Genomic DNA, 12545 nt, shown 5'->3' with positions numbered 1-12545 from the left:
CTCTCCATTATTAACCTGGCTTAATGTCACCTTACAATAGCAAGGTGAGATTAACCCTTCATTACCCCATATCCCACCGCTACACGGGAGTGGGAAGAGAGTGGCCAAGTGCCAGAATAGGCACATCTTCCAGATGTGCCTTTTCTGGGGTGGCTGGGGGCAGATGTTTGTAGCCAGGGGGGGCCAATAACCATGGACCCTCTCTAGGCTATAAATATCTGCCCTCAGTCACTGGCTTTACCACTCTGGCGGGGAAAATTGTGCGGGAGCCCACACTAATTTTTTCCGCAATTTAACCCTTTAATTTAATAGCTAGATCGCCCAAATTTTGCACATACACACTACTAACATTATTAGTGTGGAATATGCAAAAAAAAAGGGATATGAGATGGTTTACTGTATGTAAACCATGTCTCATATCATGTCGGGTTTGGGAAGGAGATACCAAAAGCCGGCAATTGAATTACCGGCTTTTATGATATCTAGCGCTGTATGAAATATAAATATATATATATATATATATATATATATACACTCACCGGCCACTTTATTAGGTACACCTGTCCAACTTCTTGTTAACACTTAATTTCTAATCAGCCAATCACATGGCGGCAACTCAGTGCATTTAGGCATGTAGACATGGTCAAGACAATCTCCTGCAGTTCAAACCGAGCATCAGTATGGGGAAGAAAGGTGATTTGAGTGCCTTTGAACGTGGCATGGTTGTTGGTGCCAGAAGGGCTGGTCTGAGTATTTCAGAAACTGCTGATCTACTGGGATTTTCATGCACAACCATCTCTAGGGTTTACAGAGAATGGTCCGAAAAAGAAATAAAATCCAGTGAGCGGCAGTTCTGTGGGCGGAAATGCCTTGTTGATGCCAGAGGTCAGAGGAGAATGGGCAGACTGGTTCGAGCTGATAGAAAGGCAACAGTGACTCAAATCGCCACCCGTTACAACCAAGGTAGGCCTAAGAGCATCTCTGAACGCACAGTGCGTCGAACTTTGAGGCAGATGGGCTACAGCAGCAGAAGACCACACCGGGTACCACTCCTTTCAGCTAAGAACAGGAAACTGAGGCTACAATTTGTACAAGCTCATCGAAATTGGACAGTAGAAGATTGGAAAAACGTTGCTTGGTCTGATGAGTCTCGATTTCTGCTGCGACATTCGGATGGTAGGGTCAGAATTTGGCGTAAACAACATGAAAGCATGGATCCATCCTGCCTTGTATGGAGCATCTTTGGGATGTGCAGCCGACAAATCTGCGGCAACTGTGTGATGCCATCATGTCAATATGGACCAAAATCTCTGAGGAATGCTTCCAGCACCTTGTTGAATCTATGCCACGAAGAATTGAGGCAGTTCTGAAGGCAAAAGGGGTCCAACCCGTTACTAGCATGGTGTACCTAATAAAGTGGCCGGTGAGTGTATATATATATGTGTCTCACTGACATATATATATATATATATATATATATATATATATATATATATACCTATTCTATGAGTAGACATTTATTCTACCTATTCTATTCTATTCTGTCAGTGTGATTTTACTGTACACCGCACTGAATTGCCGGCTTTTCTCTATAACACCGGTGCGTATTTCTCGCAGGTCACACTGCTGGTCCGTGTGTAATCCGTATTTTTCTCGCCCCCATAGACTTTGATTGGTGAATTTTTTGCGCAATACGGTGACAAACGCAGCATGCTGCGATTTTCTACGGCCATACAAGACCGTATAATACGCGTCAGTAAAATACGGCAGATAGGAGCTGGGCCATAGAGAATCATTGTACCGTATGCAATCTGTATTTTCTGCACCTCTCATACGTCCGTAAAACACGCTAGTGTGACGCCGGCCTTAAAGATATTTTTCTTTTTTCCCCTCAGCAGCAATCCACCTTGCTGTTCAATGCACTTCCAAAAGGGAAGCATTCTTGGTGTGCTATTCAATATTAATTTTATACAAACTGTAGTCTTTCTTCTTTCTGTAGTCAAAGTAGTCTTTCTTCTTCAATACTCGATGAACCATGACACCCTGCTTCTGGTAGTGCACCCAAGAAACTTTGTCTTAGGCCTGTTTCACACGTCAGCGGCTCCGGTACGTTTGGTGACAGTTTCCTCACGTACCGGAGACACTGACTCACGTAGACACATTAAAATAAATGTGTCTCTGCACATGTCAGCGTGTTTTCATGGACCGTGTGTCCGTTTGAAAAACACGGAGACATGTCAGTGTTCGTGGGAGTGTACGGATCACATGGACCCATTAAAGTCAATGGGTCCGTGTAAGACACGTACCGCACATGGATGCTGTCCGTGTGCAGTCCGTGTGCCTTGCAGGAGACAGTGCTACAGTAAGCGCTGTCCCCCCAGCTTGTGGTGCTGAAGCCGCCATTCATTTCTTCTCTCCAGCAGCATTTGCTGGAGAGAAGGAATGAAAAATCATTGTGTTTTTTTTTTTTGCAGTTGAAATAAAGTTCCCGGTAACCAACCCCCTCAAACCCCCTCCCACCCCCTGTGTGCCCGCCCGCTGGAATATAAATAAATAAAATACTCACCCAGCTCCCTCGATGCTTCCTCTCAGCGTCGCAGCTTGTCCTGTATAAGCGGTCACGTGGTGCCGCTCATTACAGTGATGATTATGCGGCTCCACCTCCCATAGGGGTGGAGCCGCATATTCATCACTGTAATGAGCGGTACCACGTGACCGCTCATACAGGACAATCTGCGACGCTGAGAGGAAGCATCGATGGAGCTGGGTGAGTATTTTATTTCCAGCGGGCGTGCGCACAGGGGGTGGGAGGGGGTGGGAGGGGGTTGGTTACCGGGAACTTTATTTCAAAAGCAAAAAAAATTAAAAAAACAATGATTTTTCATTCCTTCTCTCCAGCGAACGCTGCTGGAGAGAAGAAATGAATGGCGGCTTCAGCACCCAAAGCAGGGGACAGCGCTTACTGTAGTGCTGTCTCCTGCACGGTCCGTGTGGTACCCAGTTGGCACACGTGCGGCACACGGCTGCCGCACGTGTGCCACACTGATGTGCCACGTGAGCACACGGACACGGATAACTCCGGTACCGATTTTTCCGGTACCGGAATTACCTGGACATGTGAGACTGGCCTTAGCGGCTCAAAGGCTGCTTACTTGCTCTCTATAGGTTCCTGTATAAGTGTAATACTCATCTGGCTTCTGCAAGCCACTGTGGCCTTCCACTGCTCTGTCTCCTCTATGGCAAGCTGTGAGCCTCAGCTGTGGCATATATACATAGATGGCACATATCAATACATACATTTTGAAGAAACGTGTCCAAACTTCTACTGGAACTAAACTCAGTGCTTTTATTACTGCTTCTCAACATTCAGTAGTGCGGTGCATAGACATCTCATCTGCGTCCTCTTCACTGCAGGGGAAACTTTCCCAAATCTTCATTTGCACTTTGGTTTGAACTCAAATAGAACTCATCAGTTAATTTAGCAAGAATCAATTTGTACAGTGCATCTCTGCATTAAATTATATTATACAACATTTTTAGAAATATAAACATTTAGGTAATGTATTGGTATACTGAAAAGCAATTTTTTTGTTTTTGACTAAAACTATGACATACAAATACTCTAGATTCTGGAAATGTAGCCTGTTTTTCAGACACTTTATTACAGACAATTCCCAGTCCTAAAATCTATATCAATTCCAGAATGCTATTTGGTTTTATTACCATCCCTTTATTCTCTAACATTTTATTCCTTAAATGGACAAAATTAGCATAATGGTAATAAGTAAATCTTTGGCAAGATGTTTCATTTCACTAGTAAAAAAAAAGAACGGCTTTAAGCTACTGCACAATATACTCTGATGGCCACTAAAACTGATTTGCGTTTGTAGCTTCACTGCTTTTATTACTTAATCAGTGAAAAGAAAGGTTACTGTATAAGATTAGATACAGAGCAATTAATTTGTGCCAAATAGCTAATTTTATTATATTAATAATAAATCAAAAACACCAGATCAGAATACACAGTATAAAAACTTTTTAATATCCTATTTAAAAACGTATTTTATTTCTATGTCTTCAGTTAAGTTTAACTACATAAATTAAGTAAAAAAAATTTCGGCCTCATTCAGATGACAGTGATAATTGTTGTAAAATAAAATATCTGATTTTCATCAATGTTTTGTAACCGATTGTCATCAATGTTTTGGATCTGATTTCATCAGTATTTGGTCAATATGTCAGCTTTTACCATCAATGTGCAACACAAATTGATAAAGGGGAAGGGAACCCAACACTAGGGACAGGGGGAGTGGAGACCCCTAGGCAGATCTAACGTCACCATGTGTGCTCTAAACGTCCCCATATAGGTTTCACACCTATCGCCGATAAGGATACTTAACCCCTGCCTGACTCTGGTGATAAGCCCCACATAGAGGAGGACAGGATAGAGACTAGTCAATCCCCACTACCACTAAAGACAGATGGGATACACAAACAATGGGAACACTTAGAATGAGTAGACTCAGAGAGAAACACAGACATCGTCAAAACACCAAAGAGGAAGATAGCCAACTGCTATAGCTCCAAGCCTCAACACGGAAGTGTAAATGTAAATATCACCAGCAACTCCCAGCAGCAAGCTGGGAGTTCTAAACACCCCAGTCCAGGTGTGTCAGCTAGAGCTGGGGGAGGTTGCCACTGGGTTCTAAAGTCAGAAGTACTGGCAAGGAGTCTGCAAAGCCAATCACTGAGACCTTCTGCAGCTAGATGCAGTGAAACTTTCTGCAGTCTCTTACACACCAATGACAGAAGCTTAACACTAGGGAAGGGGGAATGGAGACACCTAGGCAGATCTAAAGTCACCTTGTCTGCCCTAAACATCCCTATATAGGTTCTGCATCTATCGCCCAGCAGGATACCTAACCCCTGCCTGACCTTGGCAATAAGCCTTGCTTAGAGAAGTATGGGTTAGCACTAGTCAATCACCACTACCACTAAAGACAGCTGGGATAGACGAACAAGGGGAACACTTACCTTGAGTAGACTCAGAGATGTAACACAGGCATCCTTCAGCAAAACCAAAGAGGAAGATAGCCGACTGCTATAGCAGCAGGCTGGGAGTCTATAAACATCCAGGTCAAGGTGTGTCAATTAGAGCTGGAGAAAGGTTGCCACTGGGTCAAAAAAGTCAGAAGACTTAAGAAGGTGTCTGCAAAGCCAAACACAGAGACCTTCTGCAGCTAGATACAGTGTGATTGTCTGCAGCTTTTGACATACCCATTACAGTACCCCCCTTCTAAAGGTACCTTCACATTAAGCGACGCTGCAGCGATAGCGACAACGATGCCGATCGCTGCAGCGTCGCTGTTTGATCGCTGGAGAGCTGTCACACAGACCGCTCTCCAGTGACCAACGATGCCGAGGTCCCCGGGTAACCAGGGTAAACATCGGGTTACTAAGCGCAGGGCCGCGCTTAGTAACCCGATGTTTACCCTGGTTACCAGCGTAAAATGTAAAAAAACAAACAGTACATACTTACATTCGCGTCCCCCGGCATCCGCTTCCTGCACTGACTGAGCGCCGGCCCTAACAGCAGAGCGGTGACATCACCGCTGTGCTGTACTTTCACTTTCACTTTACGGCGCTCAGTCAGTGTGGGAAGTGGACGCCGGGGGACGCGAAGGTGAGTATGTACTGTTTAGTTTTTTTACATTTTACACTGGTAACCAGGGTAAACATCGGGTTACTAAGCGCGGCCCTGCGCTTAGTAACCCGATGTTTACCCTGGTTACCAGTGTAAAACATCACTGGTATCATTGCTTTTGGTGTCAAACACGACGATACACGCCGGTCTGACGACCAAATAAAGTTCTGAACTTTGTTCAACGACCAGCGATATCACAGCAGGATCCTGATCGCTGCTGCGTGTCAAACTAAACGATATCACTAGCCAGGACGCTGCAACATCACGGATCGCTAGCGATATCGTTTAGTGTGAAGGTACCTTAAGAGTGGCCTCCAGACATTCAGGACCAGGTTTCTCAGGGTAAAAGGTGTGAAATGAACGATCCAGCCTGGGGGCATTCATCTCTGATGCTGAGACCCACATCCTTTCCTCTGGACCATAACCCTTCCAGTGCATCAAGTATTGTAGGGAACAATGTTAGAGGTGAGAATCTACAATCCTCAAGATCTTAATCTTGAGATTTCCATCAACCATTGTTGGGAGCCGTGGTAGGGTTGAGGGCTCAAGAGGATCCACATAAGTCTTGAGCAAAGACCTATGGAAGACAATGTGGATCTTAAGAGCCCGAGGTAGCTCAAGATGAAATGCTGCTGGATTAATGATGGTGGTTATATTATAGGAACCAATAAATCTAGTTCAAAACTTCCAGGAAGGAACCTTCAAATTGATATTTCTGGTAGACAACCACACAACGTCATTCATATTCAGGTCCGGACCTGGCAAGCATTTTCTGTCAGCCATACTTTGTACTGGTCTCCCATAATCTTAGAATTATTCAGAACCCCCCGCAATACTGAAGAGAGCAACACAGCAAAATGTTCCTCTTCCAGAACTCTTGAAGCCTCTCCCCGATGAAAAGTACCAACCTGTGGATGGTAACCGTATGCACCAAAAAACTGTGACCTGCCAATAGATTCTTGATGGTGATTACTGATAGCAAATTCTGCCTGTGGTAAGTAGAATGCCCAATCCTCCAGATTTTCAGAGACAAATTACCTGAGGTAGGTCTCCAAATTCTGGTAACATGCTCAGTCTGTCCATTAGACTTGGGATGGAAGGCAGAGGAACAGGACAGCTGCACCCTCAGTCAAGAACAGAATGCCCTCCAGAGCATGAAAACAAACTGGGTCCCCCAATCTAACACAACATTGGAGGGAACCCCGAGAAACTTCACAATCTCATTTATTTATTATTATTTTTTTATATAGAACCATTAATTCCATGGTGCTATGTACGAGAAGGGTTACTTGCAAAGTTATAGATATTGTTTACAGCAAACAAATTTATGATAACAAACTGGTACAGAGAGGAGAGAACCCTGTCCTTGCAGACTTACATTCTACGGGATAATGGGGAAGAGACAGAAGGTTGGGGGTGCAGAAGCTCTGGTGGTGGTGAGGCGGCAGCTCGGGTGGTGGTGAGGCGGCATAATGGTTATTGCAGGCTGTAAGCTATCCTGAAGATATGGGTTTTCAGTTTTCATCTGAAGGATCAGAGGGTGGTGAATAATCGGACATTTTGATGCGTGGAATTCCAGAGGATAGCGGATATTCAGGAGAAATCTTGGAGGCAGTTGTGTGAGGAATGAATAAGTGTGGAGGAGAGTAGGAGGTCTTGTGAGGATTGAAGATTATGTGAGGGAAGATATTGGGAGATTAGCTCAGAGATATAGGGAGGGGAAAGGTTGTGGATGGCTTTGTAGGTCAGTGTCAGTAGTTTGAACTGGATTCGTTGGGGAAATGGGAGCCAGTGGAGGGATTTGCAGAGGGGAGAAACGGGATTAGTCGGGCAGCAGAGTTGAGGACAGACTGGAGTGGTGCAAGAGAGGTGGCAGGAAGGCCACAGAGGAGGGTGTTGCAGTAAGCAAAGCAGGAGATGATGAGGGCATGCACAAGAGTTTTAGTAGATTGAGGGCTGAGGAGAGGACGGATTCTGGAAATATTTTTGAGTTGGGGCGACAGGAGGTGGTAAGAGTTTGGACGTGCTGTTTGAAGGACAGGGCAGAATAGAGAGTTACTCCAGGGCACCGAATTTCAGGTTAGGGAGAGAGTGTGATGCCGTTTGCCATAACAGATAGGTTGGGTAGGGGAGGTACGTGAGATGGAGGAAAGATGATGAGTTTGGTTTGTCTACATTGAGTTTTAGGAAGCTAGAGGTAAAGATGGAGGATATGGCTAATAGACACTCCGGGATTCTGGACAGCAGAGAGGTGACATCTGGGCCAGAGTGGTAGATCTGAGTGTCATCCTCCTACAAGTGGTACTGGAAGCCATGAGACTTTATGAGTTGTCCTAGGCCAAGGGTGTAGATAAAGAAAAGTAGGGGCCCCAAGTCAGTGCCTTGAGGGACTCCAACAGAGAGAGGGTGGGATCAGAAGGTAGTGTGAGAGTGGGATCGGAAAGGCATGAGGCAATTTAGGACAGGGCAAGGTTTTTGATGCCAAGGGAAAAAAGAATCTGTAGCAGTAGGCAGTGGTCGACTGTGTCAAAGGCAGAGGACAGGTTGAGAAGGAGGAGGATGGAGAACTGTCTGTTAGCTATGGCTGTGAGTAAGTCATTAGTAATTTTGGTTAGGGAAGTTTCGGTGGAGTGGTGGGGGTGGAAGCCAGATTGGAGGTTGTCAAGGAGTGAGTTAGATGAGATGTAGGAGGAAAGTTGAGCATGGACATGCTGGTCAAGGAGTTTGGAAGCAAATGGGAGAAGTGATATGGGGCAATAGCTGGGCATAGCAGTTGGGTCAAGGTTGTTTATTTGAGGATGGGTGTGATGGTGGCATATTTGAAGGTAGAGGTGAAGGTACCAGAAGATAGTGATAGGTTGAAGAGATGGCTTAGGGCAAGAATGAGTGAGGTTGGGGAACAGGTGGGAAGGGATGGGGTCGAGTGCACAGGTGGTGAGGTGTGATTTGGAAAGGAGGTGAGTGAGCTCTCCTTCAGTGATGTAGGAGAGGGATGTTGTTAGGGAAGGGCAGAGGTCTGGTATATGGAGTGGTTGGGATGGTGGAACAGTAAAGGTTTGCCTTGTTTGCTCGATCTTATTTTTGAAGTAGGTGGGAAAGTCCTTAGCAGAGATGAGGGGAGTTGGAGGTGGCAGTGGTGGGCAGAGGAGAGAGTTGAATGTGCTGAACAGTTGTTTTGGGTTGTAGAATAATGAAGATACAAGGTTTGCGAAATAGGTCTGTTTAGCAGAGGTGAGGGCTAATTTGAAAGCAAGTGTAGCTTGTTTGAAGGCAGTGAAGTCGTCTGGCAGGCATGTTTTCTTCCAACGCCGCTCTATGACCCTGGATGCTTGTCAAATATTTTTGGTGAGATTGCTATGCCAGGGTTGCCTATTGATTTGTTGCATTTTGCCATGTATGTGAGGGGCGACTGAGTCTATGGCTGATATGAGGGTAGCGTTATAGAAAGCGGTGGCGCTGTCCGTGTCATGGAGTGAAGATATGGAGGACAGAGGAAGAAGAGAGTGTGAGAGTCTGTGAATGTCTAGGTGTGCGAGGTTTCTGTGAGGATGTGCTAGTGGCTGGACATGGGGGGCAGGTGAGGAGGACAGGATTGAGAAGGTGAGTAGATGGTGTAATAAAAAGGTAGGGCTGACAGCACTCGCTCAGGGGGGCGCTCGTTCCTTGTCCAGGGAACCAACCTGGATATTCCAAATAGTCCAAAAGAAGATGAACAGCGCTCCAACTGGGTGTTGTAGTATCAAAAAAAGTTTTATTGTGCAATGAAACAGCGACGTTTCGACCAGATCACTGGTCTTTATCATGCATGAAGGTGAGTAGATGGTGGTCAGATAGGGGGAAGGGAGAGGTTGTGAGATTAAATAGGGAACAGAGGCAGGTGAAGATGTGGTCCAGTGTATATCCGTCTCTGTGGGTGGCTGTGGATGTTGTGTTTTTTTTTGAGTTTTTCTATGTTAGCTGTTTTTGATATTAGAGTAGGATTTGCAGGTTGGTGAGGACCCTTGACGTTGGGCTGCAAGCTTATCCATTTTGGCCAAAATTGTAACTAATACCTCATCTAATGTATTCTATACATTATTTAATTTTTCATCTTTTTTCCACTTTTTATCATCTTTTTGCAGGGTGTGGCAGGGCCCCTTTATGCTGTTCCTTGTGTGTTGCATGTATATATATAGTGCTGGACGACCCGCCTGCTAATACTATGGGCGTGATCAATAGGTTGTCCAGACACTGTGCATCACATTTATCTGTGTGAATAGTGTCTTATGCAAGCCTCATCTGTGTGCATTTTTGCCACTAGGCAGCCAACCCCTCTAATGTTTGGGAGAGTGGGTGGTTGCTCTCATCAGTAGCTTGCACCTGTGCTGCTTTAGCATTTATTATCGGGGGCCTGCTGCACCCTTCGGGTGCATTTGTCATTTGACAAGGTTTTGGTGAGTCTGCTCTTCATGTTGTGTTTTTTTTGAGTTTTTCTATGTTACCTAGTTTTGATATTAGAGTAGGACTTGCAGGTTGGTGAGGACCCTTGACGTTGGGCTGCAAGCTTATCCATTTTGGCCAAAATTGTAACTAATACCTCATCTAATGTATTATATACATTATTTAATTTTTCATCTTTTTTGCACTTTTTATCATCTTTTTGCAGGGTGCGGCAGGGCCCCTTTATGCTGTTCCTTGTGTGTTGCATGTATATATATATATAGTGCTGGACGACCCGCCTGCTAATACTATGGGCGTGATCAATAGGTTGTCCAGACACTGTGCATCACATTTATCTGTGTGAATAGAGTCTTATGCAAGCCTTACCTGTGTGCATTTTTGCCACTAGGCAGCCAACCCCTCTAATGTTTGGGCAAGTGGGTGGTTGCTCTTATCAGTAGCTTGCACCTGTGCTGCTTTAGCATTTATTATCGGGGGCCTGCTGCACCCTGCGAGTGCATTTGTCATTTGACAAGGTTTTGGTGAGTCTGCTCTTCATGTTGTGTTTTTTTTTTAGTTTTTCTATGTTAGCTGGCTGTGGATGACCACTGAGTAAGTCCAAAGGATGTGATAAGAGACAGGAGTTTGGAGGCTGCTGGCAGGTGTCAGTATGGATTTTAAAGTCACCCATGATGATGGTGGGGATGTCAGCAGAGAGAAAGTGAAGAAGCCAGGTGGAGAAATGGTCAATAAAAGCAGTGGCTGATGCCGGTGGTCGGTATATGACAGCCATTTGGAGATTAGAGAGAGTATGTATAGACAGAGTGAACCTCGAAAGAAGGGAGGATAAGGGAGGGTGGGGATTAACCCCTTCATGACCTTGGGATTTTCTGTTTTTCCATGTTCGTTTTTCGCTCCCCTCCTTCCCAGAGCCATAACTTTTTTATTTTTCCATCAATTTGGCCATGTGAGGGCTTATTTTTTGCGGGACGAGTTGTACTTTTGAACGACATCATTGGTTTTACCATGTCGTGTACTAGAAAATGGGAAAAAAATTCCAAGTGCGGTGAAATTGCAAACAAAAGTGCAATCCCACACTTGTTTTTTGCTTGGCTTTTTTGCTAGGTTCACTAAATACTAAAACTGATTATGATTCTTCTGGTCAGTACGAGTTCATAGACACCTAACATGACTAGTAGTGTTGAGCGATACCTTCCGATATCGGAAAGTATCGGTATCGGAAAGTATCGGCCGATACCGGCAAAATATCGGATCTCGCCGATACCGATACCCGATACCAATGCAAGTCAATGGGACGAAAATATCGGAATTAAAATAAACCCTTTCTTTCCTTGTAGGTTCATTCTACATGAAGGAAAACAACTAAGAATAATGTAGGATGTATTGGGGGAGCTGGCGGAGACATTAAAGGCATAGAGGTTTAGCCCAATCAAATAGAATAGCAAGAATTTTATTTTTTTTTTAAGACGTTCGGAGTTACAAAGATATTGACTATGTTAAGATTTTTTTTATTTTGTCAGATATTGATGTTTCACTACTTCCACGCCCTTCACCCTCTTTTTTACTTCTCCCACACTTTCTTCTTCATCATCATCAGCATCTTTGACATCAAGTTCTTCTTCACCTTATTCATCTTCTTCTTCATCTTCTACCTATAATTTTTTTTTGTTACATTGTTCATATTCTTTTTATTTAACTATTATTCTTCTTCATATTCAACTTCTTCATCATATTCTTATTTGTGACAGGCATTCCCGTAGTTGTTATCTATAAAAGTTTGAAGATTACACCTTCCGTTCTGCCTGTCACAAAACAGTTAGATTTGTCCGCGTTCAGTTTGGCCTGCAGCATCAGGCTTTATCCAGGGGCACCACGAGGAGGAACGGACTCACCCCCATACACTGCTTAGTCTTCTTCTGCTTATAATTTAGATAATATCTTTTGCTCTGATATTTAGTGTTATGCTTAATGTTCTTCTGCTCTTTGTTCTGCAGCCTCTTGTTCTTCTGCTTCTCGGTCTCCCATGTCGTCGTCGTCTCCAGGTTCGTCGTCATCTCAGTGGTTGTCGTCTCTGGTGTCGTCGTCATCTTAGGGGTGGTCTTCCGGGTCATCGTCTTTAGGGTCTTGAACTTGGAAATGTAGCAGAAGGTACAAGAAGGCTGAGAAAATGCCGAGAAACAGCTGATGGAACTGGAACTCGGATGGCTACCCGAAGGTCCAAGAGCCAATGGAACTACCGAGGACCAGCTGACGTTACTGGAACCCGGTTACTAAGCAGGAGGTACCCGTGCCTGAAAGCACTACCAAGGACCACCTGACGTTGGTGGAACTCGGATTCCCAGAGGGAGGCACCTAAGCCAAAGGCTCTGCCTGGAACCAGCTGACGGTACTGGAACCAGGA

Source organism: Ranitomeya variabilis, chromosome 1, assembly GCF_051348905.1.
Source record: "Ranitomeya variabilis isolate aRanVar5 chromosome 1, aRanVar5.hap1, whole genome shotgun sequence".
Lineage (NCBI taxonomy): Eukaryota > Metazoa > Chordata > Amphibia > Anura > Dendrobatidae > Ranitomeya > Ranitomeya variabilis.
This window is presented reverse-complemented; position numbering follows the sequence as displayed.